The sequence below is a fragment of the Castor canadensis genome, chromosome 6 (genome assembly GCF_047511655.1).
Source record: "Castor canadensis chromosome 6, mCasCan1.hap1v2, whole genome shotgun sequence".
Taxonomy (NCBI): domain Eukaryota; kingdom Metazoa; phylum Chordata; class Mammalia; order Rodentia; family Castoridae; genus Castor; species Castor canadensis.
The window spans coordinates 150,881,814-150,907,576 of record NC_133391.1 but is presented as its reverse complement, the minus strand read 5'-3'; positions in this window follow the sequence as shown (position 1 = coordinate 150,907,576).

Here is a 25,763-nt window from a genome sequence, read left to right as displayed (position 1 = left end):
TTTAATCACAGGATGTGGGATAATCTTTTCGCAGGTCCCCTCAGGATGGAAGGCATGGGTAATGAGATGACTCTGGGGAACTGGATACATGGCTCTGTGACATCGTAGTCATTCCAAGGGGAAAAGGACTATGCAGTGTTAACAACTGAATGTAAAGCTTCAGTCTTTCTGGAGCTATGAAAGAAACGAGAAGAATGAGAAATCTGTCAAGTCCTCCTGCAGCGCTTATTGAAGGTCTACTTATGCAAATCATGTTTTCAAACCAATAATCAATGGCCACCTATTAATTTAATGTAGATATTTCTTCATCTTAAATCAATTTTTCAAAATTCTTGGGACTTGATGGAAGTAAGTATGAGACTTTTTTCTACAACAGCTTATGATTTTTAACCATTAATTGTATGGATAGTTGCATTTATCTCTTACTCACTCCTTGGTTTACATGCTTATGTATAACTAACCCCACCTGAGGTTTATAATCTGTCATTATCATGCTTAGCCAGGCTCCTCTGTCCATCCTGCTCTTCCCTCAGTAAATTGTTCAAAAATTCAACTAGTTTTCAGAGCATTATTGGGAAATAACTCACAACTTTTTTCACTATTTTTTCTAGACCCTCTGTTTTTATACTATTCATATAATTTTAGTATGCTTTTCTCTCATGATAAGTAGTGACCTGATTCAATCCATACTCAACTCATCACTACTTCCTTATTTGCTAGCAACTTTGGAGCAATTTCACTACACTATTCTATTGATCCGTAAACAAATGACAGATGGGTTGGCTAACAGTTTTCTGGTTCTGTAGAAATGATAAAATAGGGCCAAAGCTTCCACAGGACCATGTCCCATTGAAGAGTAAATGGTTAATCTTCAACAGGACACAAGAAAGAGTAGAACAGCAAGATCTAAGATATCTCTTAATAGTTATAGCTATAGCCCCTTCATTATTCTGTTGTAACTGCTGCATTTGATTAACTATTAAAAGGATGATATTGGTAATATTGCTGTTGGGAAACTAATATTGAGGAATGTATGAAACATGAAAAAGACTTAGTAAAATCCTAGGATCTATCACTATCACAGCTGGTTTTGAATTAGGAGATACTCCAAATAGAAAGCAACTTGTAAGAAAAGATAATAAAATATCAATACATTCAAATCTGAAGGAAATGGTCACAAAAATAATAAGCCTTCAGTTGTCTACTGCTCTTGCATCCCACTCTCTAGGTAAGAAATCTGTAGATTTTCAAGACCAGTGATTAAAGTATGTCTGCCTAATTACTGAAATTTTCTAGAATGAATACATTGCTTCTATCCAGTAGTATATTTGAGGCCATAATGAAAGGAACCTGAGGTGATGTAAGAGGTAATGAAAGCTGAAAGCTATGTGGTAGAAGGGCTTTAGTATTTTTTAACCACGATAAACTGTTGAACAATTTAAGTAATCTAAGTAGTTATTAAAAGAGTAATTTTACAAGAGTCAATTATCACAGATGCTTAGAAGCTTCCCAATGTCTCCTTGTTTGGCTACAGTTTCTCTAGTTTTCATTGAAAGACTATCGAGGGTTGTTTCATCTGATGAGACCTTCTTGACCCTTTGACCTTTCAGTAGATTATGACCTGAGACTCATCCAAACGATATCTCACTCTAATCATCAACATGAACCCAAATAATAAAAAGTACAAGAATTGTATATGTTGACACCGAAAATGAGTGCCATTTTACTCCTTTTAAGAAAAAATTATAGGTTTTTTTTAAATCTTTTTTCAAAACTGAGTTATGGCTTTTAGCACAGAATTTGAACCCTAAGATTATATTCTATTGTTTAAGAGTTAATTATGAAGATCTGGAGGAATGGCTCAAGTAGTACAGTGACTGTCTAGCAAGCACAAGGCCCTGAGTTCAAGCCCCAGTACCACCAAACAAAAAAAAACACAAGCAATTAGTTATGAAATAACTGGCCTGTCTTATTGGAGTTCATTCTGTGTATGTGTGCATAATAAATATAATCTGTGATGCAGGTGGAACTGCTCACACTTGATTTTTTTTACCTTAAAAATCTAAATGTGTACAATTCAAGCTATAATTTGTAAGTGTATAAAATAAAAGGAAAATATTTTTCTTACCAATGCCACTCCTCAAGTTCATGTTACATGAAAAATGTTAAATAAGTATTAGTAATACAATTCTAAAGAAGCAGCCTAACTCAAATATAGCTGCTAGCAATGGTTGTCTGACCTTCCCTAGCAGGTTGCTAATTATCTTTCTACCAAAACCAAAGGCATCTTATTAGCTTTTAAGCATGGTTTTAGAAATGAATACATTTTTATCACTCTCCACACGTTTGTAGAACTGAGCTTCTGTTGGTGTTAGCAGGATAATATAAAGATCATTGACCTAGTCACTCTGTTCTCCAAACTATGTATTCCTTTAAATTATGAGGGCATTAATTTGAGAAAGATAAGCTCTCCAAGCATAAGATAAATGTAAATTGGCTATACATACTATTGTCTAAAACAACTCAGAAATGCAATATTCTTCTATGGAATCATAGAATAATAGATTTGGAAGAAAATTACAAACAATTTACCTCAACCTTCATTCAATTCATAGATAGGAACCAGAATGATAAAAGATTATCACAAGATCATGAAGCCAATTGTTGGTCAGAAATTTGTGACTCAGTTGCTTAGGCAAGCATGCTAATTGCTACTTAAATATATTTTATATATTTATTATATTTATATTTATTTATATCTATTATATTTAAGTAGCTAATTGCTACTTAAATATATTTTATATATTTATATCTATATATAGTTATATCTATTTCTGTGAAACTTCCAACATAAATATTGGTCATTTGGGATCTGTTAGTTTCAGTTTTAAATTTCAGTTTCTCTTGCTTCTTCAACAAATATTACATTCCCTTCACAATAATGATCAAGTGATTCCATCACTTGATCAGTATGTGACATACAGTTATCACATCTCGTCTTCAAAGCAATTGTATGTACACAGTCTACATATCTCAGATTCTGGTACAGCACTTCCCAACTGCAAAATGTGGGATTCTAATATCCATGTGAGCAGGTGGTTTAAGATCCCAGGAAGAAATCATATGGTATTTTAATTCATAAATAAAAGTATTAATCCATTTGGATTCAATACATGTGGTAAATTTATCCTCAAATAAGATAAATATTCAACCGTGATCAGCAAATTACATTGATCTTAGGTTTATCTGTGGAGATTTATGCAACTCTTATTTAACAGAAGAATTGCATTTCACCTAATGGGTAAAGGAAAGGAAGTTTAAAATGCACAGACTTCAACAAATTTCTATACCTCAATCAATCTATTGTGACTACTACTAGCAGGCAAGTTATTACTGTCTTCCATGATCAAGGTAACTGACTAGCATGTAAGAAAATTTGAGTGTGGCATGTTATTACACACCTCTAATTCCAGTACATAAGAGGCTAAGACAGGAAAATCCCAAGTTAAATGCCATCCGGAGCTAAATAGCAAGACTCTGTCTCAAAAAAAAAAAAAAAAAAAAAAAAACCAAAACCAAAACCAAACAGAAAAGAAAATTTAAAAATCTTTTCTTTTCTACACAGATATAGTCTATTTAAAACACAAGTTCTTTCTGTCCATTCAAGCTACTGCAACAAAGTATCTTTAGGTAACTTATAAGTAGCAGAAATTTGTTGCTCTCAGTTGTAGAAGTTGGAAACTCCAAAAGGAAGGCATCAGAAGATTTGGCCTCCAGTGTTTGGGTGTCTTGTTCCTCCTAGACATCTACTTTTACTGGTTAGAGAGGTGAGCAAGCTCCCTCATAGCTTTTTCACTGTTTTACACAGGCACTAATCACATTTATGAGAGCTGAGCTTTCATGACCAAATTACAACTGCTCCTCCCAGCCCTCTGTTAATGACACCAGATCTGGAGTTAGGTTTCACCATATTAATTTGTTGAACATACAGATCACAGAAAGAACAAATTCACATTACAACGTATGTGAGGGTTTGGCCAGTTTTGCATCCTTCTTTGCAGCATATTTTCTAGAAAAAGTCCACACTTTTTTTCTAAACAAGAGAGAGAAAAGAAAAAGGAAAGAGAGAGAAAGAATGAATCTTAATTAATTTCAAGCATTTTCAACTTATTTGGGGTAACATTTTAAATTCATTTTTCAGAACTATCTCCTTGTCTGAAACTCAATTGATGAATGATAAGTGTGCATAAATTTCCATGGCAGAAATATTTATGGATTTTGTTATTTTTCCCAAACATTGCTTGGATAAAATATTTTTATATTTAGAAACAACACTTGGAAAGATAACCATCTTACTCATATTAAATACTATTTGTCTTTCTCATCCAGTAGCAAATTTAACATAAGTAGGACCCTGTATTCTCTTATTTTTAAAGAAAAATTCCACACTTTTTTTCAAAGCAACTGCATAGACCCAGTTGTGCTTGTCCATCATCAATGGAAGATACTTTTTTCTCTGAAAAATCATGACCCAAACTATCTTTGGTCACAGATTTTAAAGTACTTTTTTCATATTTAATACATGGGCAACAGTAACAGTGACAGCAAAAGGAGGCAGTTGCAATTTTTCATACTGTATAACAGAGAATATAATTATTAACATACAACTAAATATGAGAACATTAACTTCTTGAAGCATTGAAAGCCCTTAATATTTTAACTCAACTTCATTAAAAGTTATTAAAATAAAGTTGATATCTTAAGGAGTTGGGAATGTATTTGTCTTTGAAATAGAAAGTTTTATTGACAGGTCTTATGGTCTTTGGAACAATTAGCAGTATTACTCTGTCTCTAAATCTATTTTTGCCCCCAAAGTCATTTCATATGTACCACAGCATGGAGTATCAGGTCTTGTCAAAAGAAGAGGATAGAAATTTCTAGTGAGCACTATAATACATGCCATCATTGAAAAAACAGCAATAATAAGAAATACCATAGTTATGCTGACTCACAAGACTCGCTCATTGACTCATAGCACAAGTTGACCTTCTAATGTATGGAGGCACCATATTATATTTGACTTTGTGAAAAATAAAAATGAGCAAATAAGTGATAGAATCTTTTCTCAAAAACCTTATGTTTGAGCATGGAAAATATGCCTCACTCTATCAATTATATTTAATTTGTAAGCCTTTGTTGTCCGATACCCTAGATACTTGTTTATTGCCACTTAATTTTGGTGCAGTTGCTATCATCAAATATTGTCTCTTTGCATGATTCACTGACACTACTTTAAAATGTTTTAAATAGTTTTTCATTGCATTGAGTAGCTTACAAGTGTTGCCTTAATTTATTTTTAATTTCATTGATACCTAGGAAATCAAAAAGATTTCCTAGGGGTCTAATTCTTTATTGTTACCTGTTTAAGAAGTAAACTAAGGGGTTCTATTAAATTCCTGTAGCTGCTGGAGAAATTGACCACAAATTTGGCAGCTTAAATCAACAATCATTTATTCTCTCATTGTTGTGGATATCAGAAGTTCAAGATGAAGGTGGTGGTAGGGCTCTCACTCCCTAGAATTTCTAGAGAAAGTGCTCCCCATGCCCATTTCAGCTTCCAGTGGCTGTTAGGACTCCTTGACTTGTGACTGCATCACTCTGCTCTTTGCCTCCATGTTCACAAGAACTTTTCTTCTGCCAGAAGCCTCCCTGGTGTGACTCTTCTAAGGATACTTGTCATTGAATTTAGGGCCCACTGTATATCCATGATGACTTTCATCTCAAGATCCTTAATTTAATTCATCTGCAAAGACCCTTGGTTCAAATAATTTAACTTTCATAGGTTCTAGCAATTAGGATGTGGACATATCTTGCTGTGGGTCCTTATTCAATCCAACACAGAAGAAAAGAACAAGTGAGTAGTCATACTTCATTATAGTATCACTTAGGGAAGTAGAGATCCCAGATTGGACTTTTAAACCTTGATTGCTCTTTCTGAAAATCTTAACAGGTTTTTTTCTTTGGGTAGAAGTTTTGACTTGGTGGAGTTGGGCATGCATTCTCTTCTCCATGGTAGTTGGAATAAGGTTGGTTTTCAAATAGTAGTCACTGTCCATGTTTGGAAAATATACAGATAAGGCCATGTGCCTTGAAAAGGCATGGAGAAAGAAGCAACTTCAAAGTTCATCCCTAAACTATTTCATCAACAGGATTTTAAATGCCCATTACTAGATCTGATAGCCCTACCATTCATCCTCATTGCAGGGATTGGGGACCTCAGTCAGAGGTTAGCAAAATAAAACTTAAGGTCCAAATTCAGCCTGCCACCTCTTTTTGTATATACAGCACACAAACAAAAAATCTTCTCACATTTTTAAATAGCTGAAAAGAGTGATAAGAATAATGAAATGATCATGTCTTTATAAAAGGTTTGTTGGAAGACTTATCTTTGATATTTTTTAGTCAACTGGTTTCATACTACAATGGGATAGCTCAGCAGATGTGTTGCAATATTCCCAGTTTTGCCTTTTGACTTGAAAAGTATAAAACACTTAATGCCCGAACCATTGCAAATATGTGTCCTAGATACTGAACTATGAGACTTTTCTGTGGCAGAGTTTAAACTTTTGAGCTTCACTGCTTTTCACTGTAATTTACATCGATAAATAGGATCATCTTCTCTTTGTAATACCAAGTAGTTGTGAATAGTGTAGTTATATCTCTTGGCTGATAGAAAGCTTCTGACTCTTCAGAAAACATTTGGCTAGCTTGTCCCAATTTTTAGAAACACTGTCATATCTACTATTTGGAATTTAAAACAAATTCAAAATTCTATTACATTTATGTCAGATTTACATTTCTATATTTGGAGGGCCAGTGACCAGAGATATCAGCCTCAGGATTATAGAATTGCTTCAGTTAAGATTGTGGGTATTTGTGTGTTATATGCATATCTCATTTTCAAAAATACTTCATTTACGTCTGAAATTTCCTTCTTCTGGGGGGCTGGGGACTGGTTTTCTGACTGTAGCTTCCCATTTCAGATATTGATAAGAAATCTTAGTGTGACCTAAACCTATATGTTTACCTATTTTTTCCCTTAAATTCAAGTAAAAAAAAAAGGAAAAGAAAAAAATGTTTTCCTGTATTAATGCTATATTTGCAGGTAAAAATGTCATGTTTTAAGTATAATATTTTAATTGAAAATGTCTCATACAAAATTAAACCAAAGTTTAATTTTAATAACTATATATAGTTCCATGATAATAAAGGAAATAAACATTTTCAAACTTTTAAACACTTTGTGAGGAAAACTAAGTGGTGAGCTCTTTGTGTTAGTCCATCTTTATCACTGTAACAAAACACCAGAGAGAGGCTGTTTTATGGAAAGAGGAGGTTTTGCAAGTCATGGTTCTGGAAGTTCAAGAGCATGACACTAGTGTCAACTTGGCTTGGTGAGGAACTCAGGTGGATGGCTTTACCACAATAGGAGAGTGTATGTGAGAAAGAGATTGTATGGTAGGTCAGGGAGTCAAAGGCTGAGAAATAGCCAGGTTTACTCTAACAACTCTTTGGCAACAACATAACTCATGGGACTCACAAGAACTATTTTAATCCATTCCTAGGGCACAATGCAGGGATTTCCCTACAGGCCTCACCTCTTAAAACCAACACACTTAGGACCAAGTTTCTAATACATGAGTCCTTGGGGAAAAAACTCAAACTATATCCAAACTGTATCAATTGTATTAAAATTGTAACATTTATTAATAATAAAGATTATTAGGAAATTAGGAATTTTTAATGAATAAATACATAAACATATGCATGTGCACAAAAACTTACATGTAAATATTTATGCATGTCCAACCATAAATATACACTTTACAATAAAGGACAAGGTTGTAAAATAGGTCCTGTTAAGGGATCAGTACTAGCGGGAGGGGGAAGAGAAGTAGAGATGGTAAAGGAGTGTGAATACAGTACATGTATTTTATATACTGTTATAAAACTAGAAAAAAGAAAAAGGACACTGTTGAAATCTTTTTTAAGTAGGAGGGGAGGAGGGTGAGGGAGAATGATGGTGGGAATGAACCTAACCAAGGTACATTGTATAAGCACATATGGAAGTGTCACAGTGAATCCCCTCCCATGTGCATATATATATATATATATATGTATATATATATGAATAAAATGTTATTTTTTTAAAAGCATACTGTACAAATAGAGTGAAAGGAATGTGAAGGATTCAGTTTTAACAAGAAGATTTTAAAACATAACGTATTTTTTTAGGCAAAATGCCATTTACAATCAGAGGGTAACTTGGACATCATCTGAGAAAAAATGTAAAGTAGTTTTACTCTAGTGTCTTCTATGAGTCTGTTTATTTTTGGTTCACATATAAGAAGTATTTGTGTGTACACCAAGAGACCTAATAAAGTATTCTTCTATACTCAGACACAGAAGGTAGATTCCAGAATATTTACAGTCTACATGTATGTGGTGAGGAGTCTTGTTAACAATTAAACATGTATGTATCACAACACTGGTTTGAATGACATTAAGCCACATCCTGACCTCTAGCCTTGCTGCTGTAAGGTTTTTATCATTATAGCCTAACATCAATCATAAACAGTATATAAATAAGCATGTCTCATTTCAATAAACCTTTGTTATGGACATTGACATTTGAAGCTCTCATAATTTTCATATACAATGAAAAATCATTCTCTTTTTTTTCTTTTCCAACTTTTAAAAAATGTGAAAAGCAGGCTTTAGCCAGACTTAGTTTGCTAACTTATAAACTAAAGGAACAGATTTTAACACAGAAAAATTCAAGCAACATTTTTTTGTGTGTAAAGGCTTATGTAGAAAGACAGGTGTATCAGTCATCTTCTGCCATGTTATGCTCAGATAATTAAAAATCTTAAATCTCTGTGTCTTTCCAGCAAAATATATCTCTCATGTCACACAATGACTGTCAGTCAGCTGTCATTCTGGTGGACATGTTCTTATCCTGAGTCCCGTCTGATCTGTGGCTCAGCAGAAGCCTAAACATTCAATGTGTCTTAGAGTTTTAGCTTTCAGAGAACAAGACACACAGCCAAGCCTGACCTCTGTGGGAGGAAAAGTATAGAGCAGTAGTGGACTCATGGAAACTCATATGAAATTCACCAAAGCAAACCATTGTGGATCATTATAAATAAGAATACAGCCTTCCATGCTAAGTAAGGTAAAGCATTTCAAACAAACAAACCTAATATACCATATGCAGTTATGAATGTGTTTAGTAAAACCTATGATAATATTGACTACTATTTTACTATTAACTTTGATTTTAAGTGAGGAAGTGAATTTGTGGACCTTGAAAGGTCAATAATGATAACGGTTATTTTAGTAAATAACTAAAAGAAACACCTGAAGTTAACTTGTAATTTTTTATTTTTTATTTTTGGCAATACTAGTATTTGAACCCAGGCCTTGCACTTGCTACCACTGAAGACATGCCCCAGTCCTTTCTTCTTTAGTTATTTTTCAGATAGTTCTCAGAGTCTCATGCTTTTTTGCCAGCCCAGAAACTTTGTACTTATACTTCTGTATAGCTGGGATTACAGAAGTGAACAACTGTGCCCAGATTGTTTCTTGAGGTTGAATCTTGCTTACTTTTTGCCCAGACTGACCCCAAGCCATGATCTTCTTTATCTCCATCTTCCTAGAAGCTAAGATTATATGCATGACCCTCCATGCCTGGTAATACATGTAGTACTTACAATAAGAGTTCATAAACATGCATTGAATTCATCTATATCTTTCTCTATTTAAATATTAACACATAATAAAAGATAAAATGAGTAAACATTACTATGGAAATAGAAAATTCAATCATTCATTTTTCATTCCATATGGTTTTCTTCTAACTCTTACTATTTTACAAATTTTACTTCAATATTTTCTATAAATATTTTAAAAAATATTTTCATGTCAGAGAAAGAAATAATTTTCATTATCCTATAAGTAAACCAAGTAAATGTTGTGTAGGTTAACTTTACATTTACTAGCATTAAATTAGCTTTACCAAATTGGCTGAGCAGCAAAGTGTCTGAGGGATTGATCTTGACCTTTTGTTCAAGATTGATAATAATTTCCAATAATTACATCAGAAAATATATCCAATAGGTGGCATTGTTTACAGTCAGCATGGAGGATTTCACCACAATTAATCTGTATTCTCTTTCCATATGAACCTCTCCACTACACCATTTCTGTTAACTGGCCACAAAGAGCATGAGTGGACTTTTCCCTATTATCTTGAAATGTATGTAAATAAAATGCAAGGTCCTTCTAATGCTGAGTGTGCACTTCTCTCACAATAGATGATTTAAAATTAATGGTAGAAGTTGAAGGTCATTATCAGCTGTACCATCAGCTGAATATTTAAAGTATGCAGTGCATACTATCATCATTTTTCAAAGGAAAGTTTTCTTCAAAGTTCCTTGAGAAAATTGACTGGGAGTAAGAATCCATGCTTTTCAAGCTCTAGAAGGGGCTTTTCCTACTCTAACTAAACATGGAAATAGGAGTTTGTGAATCTCTGCCCCAAATAATAAACTTCATCCTGGTGTATTGAAAACAGGATTCTACATGACCAGGGTGAGAGTATAAAAGGAGAACCTTCCACAGTGTCAGGTTTTCACTCAATTTTGCACCAACCACTTAACTTTCAAACCTTAAGGCTTTTGCAGTGATTTGAAAGCAAACGAGTAATAAGAGGTTTTCTTTCTTTTTCTTTTTTCTTTTTTCTTTTTTGCTGTCAACAGGAATACCTAATCCTCTCCCCCTAGTTCATTCTGCAAAACCAAACAACTTCTCTTTAGCAGAAGTGGCTCTTCGGAAAACCCTGTCCAAGTGCCATAATTTAGCCAATACGAATCTAGGCTCCAACCCTCCCTCTCCTGCCTGCCACCTCCACCTTATTTCACTCAGAAACCATCTCTCCTTAGCCTAAGCCCAGCTTAGGCAGTATCCTTTGCATCATTTGACAATGTTGTCTTTTTTAAGTTTTCCCAGAATCCAGCACAGCAAGTGGCATATTAAAGGAACACTGTACATTATAAATATTTGAGGAATGCATGTATAGGCAACTTTTTTCCTGAATTTGTTACTCTCTCTCCAAAGTCAGTATCTCTCTCCAAAGTCAGTAATGAGATAATTGTTCAGTGTGATATTATCAACCTTCATCTCACCTCTAACAGAAACTTATTTGAAAATTAAAGCATGTGGGACAAATTAGATATCATCTAATTTTAAGATTGCTGTCAGAGTCATAATCACTTTTAAGTCATTTTAGGATTTGAAGAGGTTTAATTCTTTTAAAAGCATTAATCAACAAACTCAAAAAGATTAAGAAAATTAGTGCCTTCTGGCACAAATATATAGGAGAAAACATTATTTTACTTTAAATGTATCAAAGTGTTTTAAAATACCTAAATAAGTAAACATTTGAAAGTGAGTATTTTATGTTTTCCAGTTTTCAAAGTTATTTTTTTAGAAAAGCATCCACACATCCAAGTCACCCTTCATAATATTTCATGTAATTCTTCTCTGGCACAAGTACAGTGTCAATCAACACAAAATTGTTAGTTTAATTTTTGAGCTCATAAGGAATAAAACAGACACATTTATCTAAAAACATTCTAAAAACATTGAGAACTGAAAGGAAAGTCTGTTCCAGAAGTCTGGAGAGAATAACTTTTTTTAAGTTCCTACAGCCATCAAAAGGTCATATTCCTGTGTAGGACTTCATAAGAATGTCAAGTAGGAGGCTGGAAGCATTTCCATGGAATAAGTAATGGCTTGGACTTAGAAAACCTTAATACAGTAAATAGAGGAATTCAGACTAAGTTGATTTTATACCAGCAATTTATATCAGGTAGGAGGAAAAGTATGAATATATCATTACAAGTAATTAGTTTAGTTAATAACATCCCTAAATGCCAAGTCAGTATTAGTAAAGCACTGGCATACCCAGAAAATATTTAAAAATATAATAAAACTAGAACTTAAATAGTATGAGAAAATTTCAGATATCAGGAAAGAACATAAAAGATGTGTTCCTAAATTTTACATTAAAACTAGAAAAAATTACTAAGAATCAATGGCTGCCTAAATAAAGGACAGATATCCTTGGTCATTAGTAGGTCTATTCAATGCTGCTCAAATGCAACTAGTCTCCAAAGTCATTAATATGTTCAATACAAATCCTATCAATTTCCAGAAATATTTTTAAGTATGAAAAATTGAAAAGTGGATTGTAGAAGTTATCTAAGTAGATAAGGAAGTTAAAAACTTGAGGTAATCTTGAAAAAGAAATAAACTAAAGAACTTACATTACCAGATTTCAAAAGTTTACATTAAGCTACAGTAATAAAAGAATGTGGTTTTACAGCTAAACAATACACAGTAGACAGGAAATACAAAGGAAAGAATAGAGTTCCAGAAGACATGCCACATGTCTCCTGTCATATGACAGTCTTTTCTTTTTGATAAAATGTTCAGGAATGATTGGAAATATATACTGAAAATGATATAAACAAGGCAAAATATGTTTAAAGAAAAGATATAATAATTTTAGAAAGTACAGATTTTGAACATCCAATGATAAACAAAAATTATAGGTAGGATTCATGGTTAGGTCAATAAATCCTGTCTGTTTTTGTAAAGTAGAAAAATGCCTTGGTTCTCAAGAAAGTATGGTTCCAATATTATTCATGGAACATGTTTTATGCATCTAAATGAAAATCTATTAAGAAAAATCATGTTATTGGGTCTATATACCATGTAGAAAAATCTCTAAAATGAATTTTTTATTCTCCAAACAAGAAGCTTTTTGAGAAAAATACTATTATTGGAGTTATTGGTATGTCTCGGGAATAATGTATGATCTTCAGAAAATTATTTCTACAAGGGCATGCAATAAGATGTTAGTATTTCTCAGTGCCATCAGGAGACTTTAAAGAACCCTTATTTATTCACTTTAGAGGTCAAAAGTATCTATTAAAAAGATGTAATTACTAACCTCATAGTATGTGAGAATTTTCATTGCAACTCCTGCTTCAAGAGTATTATTTGTTTTCCATCCAATGGTTTTCTTATTTTTATTTCTTAAATTTTCTATGGATTCTCCTTTTCTTTAGAAGGCCTTCAGTTTGATTATTTGGGGTTCACTGGCCTCGTGTTTAATTTTTTCTATGAATATTTTATCTCTCTGAACAATTAAAACCACCACCACTACCTCTTGTGAAAGTACAACTCCACCCTCCATGGCTGTCAGCATGCACTGTGACAGCCCCATATTTGCAGTACTAGGGATTGAAATCAAGATCCCACATACACGCCAATGTTTTACCACTTCAGCCACTCTCCCAGTCCTTTTGTTTCTTTTTGTTTCTGAGCTGCAGTCTCGCTACCTTTGCCTGGAATGGCCTCAAACTTGTGATCCGGACTTTACCTCACAGGCAGCAGGGATTGCAGGTGTGTGCCCCCATGCTCAGCTTAAAATTTCAGTCTTAAAGACATCATTTGTTCATCAAAGTAGATTATATGTCACTATGGCTTGTATACAGTTTGTTCCATAAGGTTCATGTGTTGAAAGTTTGGTTACCGGTATGGAAATGTTGAAAGGAGGTAGAGTTTTTAAGAGGTGGGAGCCTAGGGAAAAGTGAGTATATCATGGGGCCTCACTCTTGGAGGAGATTAATGCTCATCTCAAGCCAACAGGCTAGCTCTTGTGGGACTTGACAGGTTACCATGAGAAAGGGTTATTATAAAGTGAGTTTGACTTTCTTAGCCTACTTATTTGCTTCCTTTCCTTTCCATGTGACTCTAGTTCTCACATGTGCTTCTTCTGCGAGATCCCATCTGTGGGGTGTAACATAACATGAGATACTAAGCAGATGTCACTCCATGATCTTGGATTTTCACCCTTTAAAACTGTGAAACAAATAAACTTCTTCACAGTTTCAGGTATTTTGTTATAGCAACAAAAAACAAACCTAGACTTTATCAAACTTTAACATAAGAATCTAAAGATCAAAGATAAAATTGTTGTGAACAAAACAAAGAAAGTTCCCCAAAATTTAATTTTATTTAATTTAATTTTATATTCTTATCATTGTAGATTCATTTGTAGTTGTAGAAACAATATAAACCATTCATATCCTTTATTCAGTTTCTCCCTAAAATAACACCTTGCAAAACTATAGCAAACTATTACAGGCAGGAGATTGGACAGGTTCCCCCACTGGTCCTTGTTGAGTCACTAGGGGTTCTCATGACTACAGGCAGAAGTGAGAATTCTAACTCTGCCATGTGCCTCTTAGGAAGAGAAGGGTAGGAGTCAACATTCCTCTTCCCGATGCAATCTTAACTGATTAACTCACTTTGACACAATGTAGTGGTCAGTCCTGACTTTGTGCTAGGCTGCTTCTGAAGCCATAACTCCAGAGATGATTGGATATCTCTTTAATGCAAGACAGAGTGAAAATGCAAGGTCCTCCTGTGGTCTATACCAATACAATGGGTGAGGGAATCTTTCTTACCCTCATGGGATGAAAATTGAACCTACTTGACTGGTCTTCACTGAAACAACCAGGTGGCAGAAGTGAGGCTGAGGGCTGGAGCATCTCTTTACAGCACAGTCAGAACAAAAGACAGGGCTGTTTGTTCTGGCTCACAAGAGTGAGTGGTGATGGAGCTACAGGTGTTCTGTGGAGCTTGACTGGAGGAGAGTAATTAGTCTGAAATATTTGTCTTACTTGATCTTTTTTTCCTGCTTCTTTGTCCACAGAGAATCTTTTTGTTGGGGTTTTTAGTAGTTATACTTTGGCATTTCCAGCTTGTTGGCTTCTTAGTTCCAGAGTCTTGAATGAATAAGCAAATGAAAGTCCAAGTTACTCACCACCAAGCCTTTCATTGGGTCTTGACATTTCCAGCCAGCCTGCCTGGAAATGTCTTTGTCTTTGTCTCGTGGCTTTCCAAAGACTTTTTACATTGATGTGTATCTAACATCTAGGGGTTTTTATGTATACTCAGCAGGAGGAAGAGGAAACTGTACCTGTATTCCACCTCACATAAATGGAAATATTCAGCTACTGAAATGTGAGTTTTCTGTTGTATATGCAGTGTTTTCTTTCTATATGGAAGGTTTAAGATAAATTTGTTTTATGTTTATGCAGCTACCATATAACTTATTTAACAGAGGCATATAGCACGGTAAGTTTTGAAGTTTAGTGTCATATACCTAATCAATATTTTTTTATAGAAATAAGAACTTTAATGTGGATTTTTCTAAAACTAAAACTTTGCCTGGAGATTTAGGAATAAAAATGTTAACAAATATCCTAAAACAGTCTTTAGAATATATTCCCCAATAATTGTGCATTTTATAAAGCCTTTCATTGTAAAAATACATAGCGTACCTTTAGAGTTACTAAATACTATCTGAAAGTCAATTTAGTAAGCAAGAAAATGAAATTATAAAAGTATTTCCAAGGATAAAGAGGTGTGCATGCATGTATAATTAAATTATAAGTTAATAAATAAAATATGTGTTTCTCAATAATGAATATCAAAATGACTCCAGCTACTGTTCTATGCTATGTTAATTGTCAGTTTTCATAATTAGTGTGGTGTACATGACTGTCTACATAATGTCAGACAGATTTTTATAAAAGAAAGCATTCACTAATCAGCCATTTTATTATTCACCAGCCAATTTGATTAAATAATTCCTACTCATTTGATACTCAATGAAAAATAAACAAATTTTCTGTCAGTGTATAAACCATAACATTTTAAATATCAATAAGAAATGGAAAATTATCTAAATGGCTCGATAATGTTTTCACTTGTTAGTACCAGACTTTGGTAAAATATGTGCTAGGAATGACATAATGAATTCAAATTTAGCTTACCTAAGGCCATTGCTATTTTGTTTGAAAGAGCATATTTTTATTCCTCCTTATTTACTAAGTGCCTTGTGCACTGATAAATAGATAATGCTACAACATAACCATTGTTACCTATATATTATACAAAATAATTATTTTTAAAAAATCAAATATGTACATGGGACTTATTTCAAATTCAATATGTCTAAGAACTGTGATATAAAAAATAAAGGAAGGACCAAAATATTGAATTAGAATGAAAGCACTCAACTTAAAAGTAATGACACTGCTTACATGAATACTGCATATTTTATACACAAAGAGTTTACAGAAACTGAGACAAGACTAACAATCAATACAAATTTATGTATTACTGTGTAATTATCACCATTATACAAGACAACCAGATCATGAGTACTTATAGAATGTAGTAATCAAGTGATGTGTAATTTTCACTGAAATACGTCACCCAGGATGATATCCATACAATTATACTATATCAATACAAAACACCTCATAAATATGTAGTATAAATGGAAAAGTGTTATAATTGAAAAAAATAATCGTTTCCTTACATAGTCTAAACTTTAGTGATAGTTAATATTTAAACATGAATAGTTAAGGTTAAAACATGATGCTCATGTTGAATCCTCTTTTATAAAATCATTTGTTGAGGCTCCAAAATGATGACTGGGACACAGACGCAGACTGTGTGAGCTCCATGAATCAGGGACCTGGCTGAGATGCTGGAGACACTCTTGGCTGAGGGAAAGCACAAGGGAGACCTGAAACTTTGGCACCCAGAACACCTGGCCTGTGGAAGGCTTCTCAATGCCACAATACACCAAAAGAACAGGCGGGCTGCCACCACCATGCTACCGCCACTTGCTAGCCCGCCTGCTGACACATGAACCACCAGCCCACCCTCCCGCAGACCTGCTGACTGAGGATGGCCTGTCATCTGCCAACTCCAAATGTGCTTGGGGATCTTCAGCAGACCAAACAGAATACTTTCTTGCTGGAACTACACTTGGCAAAAAAAAAATAAAAAAATAAAAAAGAAGAAACAAAACTTCAAAACCCTGAACCTCCAGCCCATAAAAAGCTTCTCCATGCCACGTTACACAGAGACAAAGGAGGGCTCCAGCACCACCAGACACTGGCTCCAAACCTGCCTAGGAGACAGAGACAAACAGGACTGGACATAAAGGAGTAACACCAGAACTACTAAGACTGAAATTCTACTGTTCCTGAACTGAGAATTTTTTATTTCTTTTATTTTCTTTAAGTGTTTGTTTCTCTTGTTTGCTGTTTGATTGTACACCATCTTTCCCTATTGATTTCTTTGGTCCTCCAATGTTTTTCTTTCTTTTTCTTTTTCTTTTATCTCTTTCTTTCTTTGTTTTATTGGTTTTACTATTGTAATTTAGCCAATACTAAATAACACATAGACCAGGGATAGAAACAGTACAAGTTGAATGATGGGAAGATGAAAAAGGGATGGAAACCATTCTCCCCTCAAAAATAAATTAGTACAGGATTCAAAGGGAAATGAAGAAAACAGATACCCAGATCCAGACTCCAACAAAATAGAGATAAACTATACCAAGGAATCCAATGACGCCAACAACCACATCCTAAAAGAAGAAATCCTGCAAGTAATCAATAATAATTTCATAGCGATGTTACTAGACATGGTGAACCAAAATGTACAGGAGGCACTCAAGAAATTCCAAGACAACAAAAATAAAGAAAATGAGAAAACACAAAAACAAATCAATGAAATCATAGGAGCCCAAAATAAACACCAACATGAAACAGAGAAAGCCATAAATAGAGAGATAAATGAATAAAGGGTGAAAATGGATAATATAAAACAGGAAGTGACCCATGATATGGAAAACCTCAGAAAAAAAGAATGAAACAGAAATACAAAAAAAAAAAAAAAAGGAAGGCCACTTCAGCAGACTAGAACAAGCAAAAGACAGAATCTCAGAACTTGAAAAAGAAATGGATAGTAAGGGAAAAACTGAAGAACTATTCGTCAGACCAGTCAAGACTTGTGAAAGGAATATGCAAGAACTTACTGACTCCATCAACAGACCAAATCTGAGAATCATGGGCATTGTAGAAGGAGAAGAAGTGCAAGCAAAAGGAATGCGTAATATATTCAACAAAATAATAACAGAAATTTTCCCAAATCTAGAGAAAACTATGCCCATTCAAATACAAGAGGCCTACAGGACACCAAACAGACTTGACCAAAATAGAACTAACCCACAACATATTATCATTAAAACAACAAGCACAGAGAATAGACAAAGAATACTGAAGGCTGTAAAAGAGAAAAAACAAATAATATACAGAGGTAAACCCATCAAAATTACAGCAGATTTCTCAACGGAAACTTTAAAAGCAAGAAGGGCATGGAGTGAGGTATTCCAGCCACTGAATGAAAATAACTTCAACCCTAGGATACTCTAGCCAGCAAAACTATCATTCAAAATAGATGGAGCAATAAAAGTCTTCCAAGATGAGCAGAAACTAAAACAATATACGACCACCAAGCCACCACACAAAAGATTCTTCAAGGAATTCTGCACATAGAAAGTGAAAGTAAACAAAACCATGAAAGGGCAGGCAGTACCAAACCACAGGAGAAGGTAAAGAAAGTAAAGAGTAACATCAATTCAGCTCACACAATCAAACTCTTAAACAACAAAGACAACAAAATGACAGGAATCAGATACCAGATACCAGATACAGGAACCATATACCTATCAATACTAACACTAAATGTTAACAAAATAAATTCCCCCATCAAAAGACACTGTTTGGCAAACTGGATTAAAAAGGAAGTTCCAACAATTTGTTGCCTACTGGAGATCATCTCATTGACAGAAACAAGCACTGACTGAGGGTGATAGGCTGGAAAAAGATTTACCAAGCCAATGGTCCCCCAAAACAGGCAGGAGTAACAATACTTAGACAAAGTAGACTTCAAACTTACATTGATCAAATGAGATAAAGAAGGACACTCCATACTAATAAAAGGGTAATACACCAAAAGGAAATAACAATTATCAACTTATATGCACCCAGCGTCAATGCACCCAATTTCATCAAACATACTCTGAAGGATCTAAAAACATATATAGACTCCAACACAGTGGTAGTGGGAGACTTAAAATACCCCCCATCTGCAATAGTTAGGTCATCCAAACAAAAAAAATCAATAAAGAAATTCTAGAATTAAATCATATCATAGATCAAATGGACCTAGCCAATGTCTACAGAATAATTTATCCAACTTCTGCACAATACACATTCTTCTTAGCAGCTCACAGAACCTTCTACAAAATTGATCATATCTTAGGGCACAAAGCAAGCCTCATAAAATAAAAGAAAATAGAAATAATCCCATGGATTCTATCTGATCACAATGCATTGAAACTAGAAATCAACAAAAAAACAACAATAAAAAACATGCAAACAATTAGAAGCTGAACAACACATTGCTCAATGATCAATGGGTCATTGATGAAATAAAAGGGGAAATTAAAAAGTTCCTGGAAGTTAATGAAAATGAAAACACGGCCTACCAGAATTTATAGGACACAGCAAAGGCAGTCCTGAGAGGAACATTTATAGCCATGAGTGCATATATTAAAAGCTCAGAAAGATCTCAAATAAATGACCAAATGCTACATCTCAAACTCCTAGAAAAACAAGAGCAAGGAAATCCCAAAACAAGCAGAAGGAGAGCAATAATAAAAATAAGGATTGAAATCAATGAAATAGAAACAAACAACAGTAAAAAAAAAAAAAAACAAAGAATCAATGAAACAAAATGCTGGTTTTGTAAAAAAATAGAAAAATAAATAAGATTGACAGACAACAGACAAACTTGACTAAAATGAAAAGAGAAAATAACCCAAATCACTAAAATCAGAAATGCAAAAGGAGAGATAACAATGAACACCATAGAAATCCAGGAAATCATCAGAGACTACTTTGAGAACCTATATTCTACTAAATTTGAAAATCTTGAAGAAATGAACAGATTTCTAGATATTTATGACCATCCAAAATTGAAGCAAGAGGATACTAATCACTTGAATAGATCTATAACACAAAATGAACTTGAAGCAGCAAGAAAGAGTCTCCCAAAAAAGAAAAGTCCATGACCTGATGGATTCTCTGCTGAATTCTATCAGATGTTTAAAGACAAGCTAATACCAACCCTCCTTAAACTGTTCTATGAAATAGAAGAGGAAGGAATATTGTCTAACTCATTTTAGGAAGCCAATATTACTCTCATCTCAAAACCAGACAAAGGCATCTCCCAAGAGGAGAACAATAGGCCAATTTCCTTAATGAACATCAATGCAAAAGTCCTCAATAAAATAATGGCAAACCGAGTCCAAAAATACATCATAAAGATCATCCACCATGACCAAGTTGGTTTCATCTCAGGGATGCAGGGGTGGTTCAACATGCGCAAATCTATAAATGTAATACAGCACATTAATAGAAGCAAAGAAAAAAATCACTTGACTATCACAATAGATTCAGAAAAAGCCTTCAACAAGATCCAACACCACTTCATTATAAAAGCTCTAAGAAAAGTAGGAATAGTAAAGACTTATATGACAAACCTACAGCCAACATCATACTTAACAGTGAAAAACTGAAAACATTTCCTCTAAAATCAGGAACAAGACAGGTTACCCACCATCCCCACTCCTATTCTACATAGTCCTGGAATTCCTAGCCAGAGCAATTAGGCAAGAAGAAATAAAAGGAATACAAATAGGTAAAGAATTGTCAAAATATCCCTATTTGCAGATGATATGGTTCTATACCTTAAAGACCCACAAAACTCTACACCAAAACTCTTAGACACCGTAAACACCTATAGCAAGGTGACAGAACACAAAATCAGCTTACAAAAATCATTAGCTTTTCTATACACCAACCACGAACAAACTGAGAAGAAATATATAGAAGCAATTCCATTTACAATAGCCTCAAAAAAAATCAAATACCTAGGAGTAAACTTAATAAAGGATGTAAATGACCAATAAAGAAATGGGCACCTGAACTAAATAGAACTTTCTCAAAAGAAGAAATTCAAATGGCCAAAAAACACATGAAAAAATGCTCACCATTTCTAGCCATAAAGGAAATGCAAATCAAAACCACACTAAGATTCCACCTCATCCCTGTTAGAATAGCCATCATCAAAAACACCACCAACAATAAGTGTTGGCAAGGATGTGAAGAAAAAAGAATCCTTGTAGACTTATGGTGGGTATGGAAGCTAGTGCAACCATTCTGGATAAAAATTTTGAGGCTTCTTAAAAAATCTAAACAAAAGTCTTCATATGATCCAGCAATTCCACTCCTGAGGATATGCCCAAAAGAATGCAATACAGGATACTCTAGAGGCACCTGCACACCCATGTTTATTGCAGCACTATTCACAATAGCCAAGTTATGGAAACAACCAAGATGTCCCCACTAATGATGAATGGATCACAAAAATGTCGTATTCATACACAATGTAATTTTACTCAGCTATGCAGAAGAATGAAATCTTATCATTCTCAAGTAAATGGATGGAAGTGGAGAATATCATTCTGAGTGAGGTTAGCCAGGCTTAGAAGACCAAAAATTGTATGTTCTCCCTCATATGTGGACTTTAGATTTAGGGAAAATACAGCAATGTGGTTGGACTTGGATCACATAACAATGGGAGAGCACATAAGAGAGGTATGGGAATAGGTCGAAAACGCAAAACATGAAAGTATTTGATGTCCCTACTCCAGAGGAACTAATACAGAAACCTTAAAGCAACAGAGGTCAACACAAGAAGGGGATCAGCAACCAGTATGAAGATCAATTAGAGTTGAGTCAACTTGGGTTGTAGAACATTTTTACATGGATGCAATGCTAGGAATCTCTCTGCATAGCTGTCATTAACTCAACTAGCAAAAACGCTTTGCCTTTCTTACTATGCTTATGCCTTCTCTTCAACAAAATTAGAGATGAGGGCAGAACAGGTTCTGCCTGGAAGCGAGGGTGGGGGCAGGGAGCAGGTGAGAGAAATGACCCAAACAATGTTTTCACATGTGAATAAATGAATAATAAAACAAATAAAATCATTTGCTGTTACCTTCACTTAATTAAAATCTTTCTTTCTGTATTTTTAAAGGTAAGAATGTGATGGAAAAATATAGACCTGCATTTCAGACTTCTTAACAAGTTGAACAGTGTCTTCCCAAAATTCATGTCATTGGAACATCAGATATGACCAGATTTGGAAACAGTCTTAGTAGGTATGATCAGTTAAGTTAAAATAAGGAAACACTGGATGAGAGTATGACTGGTAATATAAAGTCATAAGAAGACACATGTGGACACAGGAGGTAGGAGTATTTGTGATAGCAGAGACAGAAATTGGAGTGACCGGTAAATAATGGTCAGTGGAGACCTAAATTGCCCCAAACTGCCCAAATCTAGAGGCAGAAAATAATTCATCTTCAGTCTTCAGAATGAGCATGACCCTGCCAAAACCTTGCTTGCAGACTCCTACTCTCCAATAGTGTAAGATAAGATAAATTTCTCTCAGTATTAGCCACCCACTTTGGAGTAATTTTCTATGGCATCCCCAGAAAACTCAGTGTTTAAATAATATTAAACTACAAATGGTATCTAAAATGGATTATATTTAATGATAAGCTATATCAACCTTGCTACTTTAAATATGTATCTGTGTAAAACATTGAGGGTATTGATTAAACTTAACAACACAGTATGTTATGTTGGTTTTAAAAATGAAGGTTCATTGGAAAATGTTTATAGCTTTGTGCATTTTGAGTAACCAAGGATTCTGAATTTTGACTAACAAAGATTATTTATTTCTACTCCAAGTTTGCTAATCATTTTATTATGAAATATATTTGAACATTGTCAAATGCTTTACCTGATTCTGTTGAAATGATCATGTATTTCTGCTTTAACTGTAGTGATTTTCACTGCTTGACTTTGAAACTGACAACTCTCTTCCAACATTTTTTATCTCATTTGTGGAAGTTAAAAAAGAAGTCAATCTGCATACAGTGAGTACCACCAGTTGGCAAGTAGGGAGGGGTAGAGAGGAGTGTGGATAAAGGAAGATTGGACTTGACTAGTGCACACACTGTATATACGAATTGAATGATAACATTGAGCCCATTAATATGTACTATTAATATATGTTAATCAGAAATAAGAGCAATAAGTAATATACAAACAAACCAATGAAAACTACACATTTACATGTATACATAATTTTTTAAAACACCATGTATTTGTCATCCCAAATCAATAAACACAATTCTAGTCATAAAAAGTACCTTAAGTTCTACTTTTAAAGCTAATTATACAAATATTAATCTAATCAACTTAATAAAGTATTTATTCATTCACTGAAGGAAAGTTATAAGCCTTTTAAAGTAATAAGATCAATTAAAATGATTAATATGTTGCCAATTTTTCTTACACTAATAACGGTTCTCTCAACCTTCTAATTGTGTGACTTTTGGCACATTGTATGAACTCAGTTCTTGATTTCAGTTTCCTTGTCTTTAGGTTTATGAAAATAGTGATGAATTTCTCTTTTCATCATTGTGGAAACTCAATTAAATAATCCTCTACAAAAATGATAATCTGGATCCCTGCATCAGAAAGATGAGAAATAAATGGATCACTAACTTTTGGTTGTTTTCTCTGCCAAGATGAGTTATTTTAAGTACAAGATTGATAATTTTATAGGGAAGTATCTATAAGCAGACATCTCACAAAACAGCCTCAATCATTAATTGATTACTCTCATCTAATAGAATATGAGGAAATGAAAACAATATTTATACAGAGAAAACAATGACTATCACTGATTTTTACTCTCAATTTCATAGACTTCTAAGTCTTTCATCTATAAAAGTTTGTTTCAGTCTGTTAATATAATAAAACCAATATGGCAGTTACAATTTGAATAATCATTACTTTACTTCCATAAATAAGCATTAACCTAATTCTTTAGACTGTCAGATCAGCTGAAAAACTTGATTTGTACATTATATAGAATTTGTATTTCTTGTTTTAGTCATCAAAGCCTATCATTCTGAGCTCATATAAAGGGGAAAATAAAATCCAAGGGCTTTTCAATGCTGGTTGGCATGATAGTACTACTGTCTTCCAAGGAAATAGTACCCACTTTTTCAAAATGTTTCATAATCAAGATGGTCAAAATATTATTTGTCTTAATTTGTTACAGTGAACCCTTGGTAGGTATGGATTAATGGGACACATATTGCATAATTAGTTTAGTAGCTGGAACCAAAAACCTCTCATCTATTTCCGAGAATGGGCACAATTCCTTGAAAACAACAATCAAGATTTCTGAACATTTTCTAATGAATTTATTGTAAACATTCAAAGCTATGATTTTTACTTCATTTCTAAGCCAAGATCTGACAATACGGACAACAACTCATCAACTTGGGTTATTATATAATTAACACTAAACTTTAATAATTTATAAAATGTGTTTAACTTTGGTCCAATTAGTCTAATTAAGAGGAAGTTGGACAGAATCTTGAAGTTATCGAATTGCCCTAAGTAATCTAAGAAAAATGCATTAAGCCAAACTTCCTTTTATTAATTGATAAATTTGTGGCTTTAAGAGTAAGAAATGAATACTGACTAGTAGCTTTAATTTGAAAGTTGTAAACTTTATGCAAAGCAATTGAAAACATAACACAAAGATTTTCTCATATCATTATTCACTGAGAATATGACTGTTAATATTCCATGACATTTCACAGATACACACACAGATACACACATCGTTGATTGTTCTTTTTATTAATTAACAGACAGCAGGCTGTTAATACTTCAGTGTTTTTCCCCATTTTCCTACATAACCCCTAAATACCTGTCCAGCTGAGAAAATTCACACTGATACTCACTACTATCCAAGCCTCCTTATTCACATTTTCCACAGGTCATATCAAGGAACTTTTCCCTTTTGATTCAAGGTCCCCTCTAGGGATACATGTTGCATTTAGATGTCTTGTTTCATTTCCTCCTACATTGTTTTAGAAATAAATTCCTACATTGTTTTAGAATAAATTCTGAGATTTAAGCAATATCCTGCTCCTCAGATCTTCATCAAATCTCCCTTACTAATCTCCTCCTCCATTGATAACTGCCATCTAAATCCATCACTCTGATAACAGCCAAATAGAGATGTTCTATCATTGTGTCCAAATTTTTTAATTGCTATCCTGTTATATAAAAAAAGATTTTCTTCTTATTTGTTATGGGCTAAATTGTGTTCCCCCAAAATACATATATTGAAGTCCTAGCCCCATTCCCTCAGAATGTGACTAAATTTATAAACAGGATTTTTGAAGGAATAATTAGATAAAGTCATTAGGGTAGATCTTTATTCAATAAGATTGATGTATTATAAGAAGAGATTAGCACATAAACTATGCACAGGAAAGACAAAGGGAGAAGGTTTTCATTTAAAAGCCAACAAGAGAGGTTTCAGAAGAAACCAGCCCTGGTAATACCTTGATCATTAACTTTTATCCTCCAGAGTGGTGAAAAAATAAATTTCAATTCTATAAGCCCCTCAATTTATGCACAGTACTTTCTATGGATGCCCTAGTTATGACTTTTTATTTAAATGCATAATCACAAATATTTATTTTATTAAGTGGGATCATTGTTTAATTATTTATTTTGTTGCTTATAGTGTAA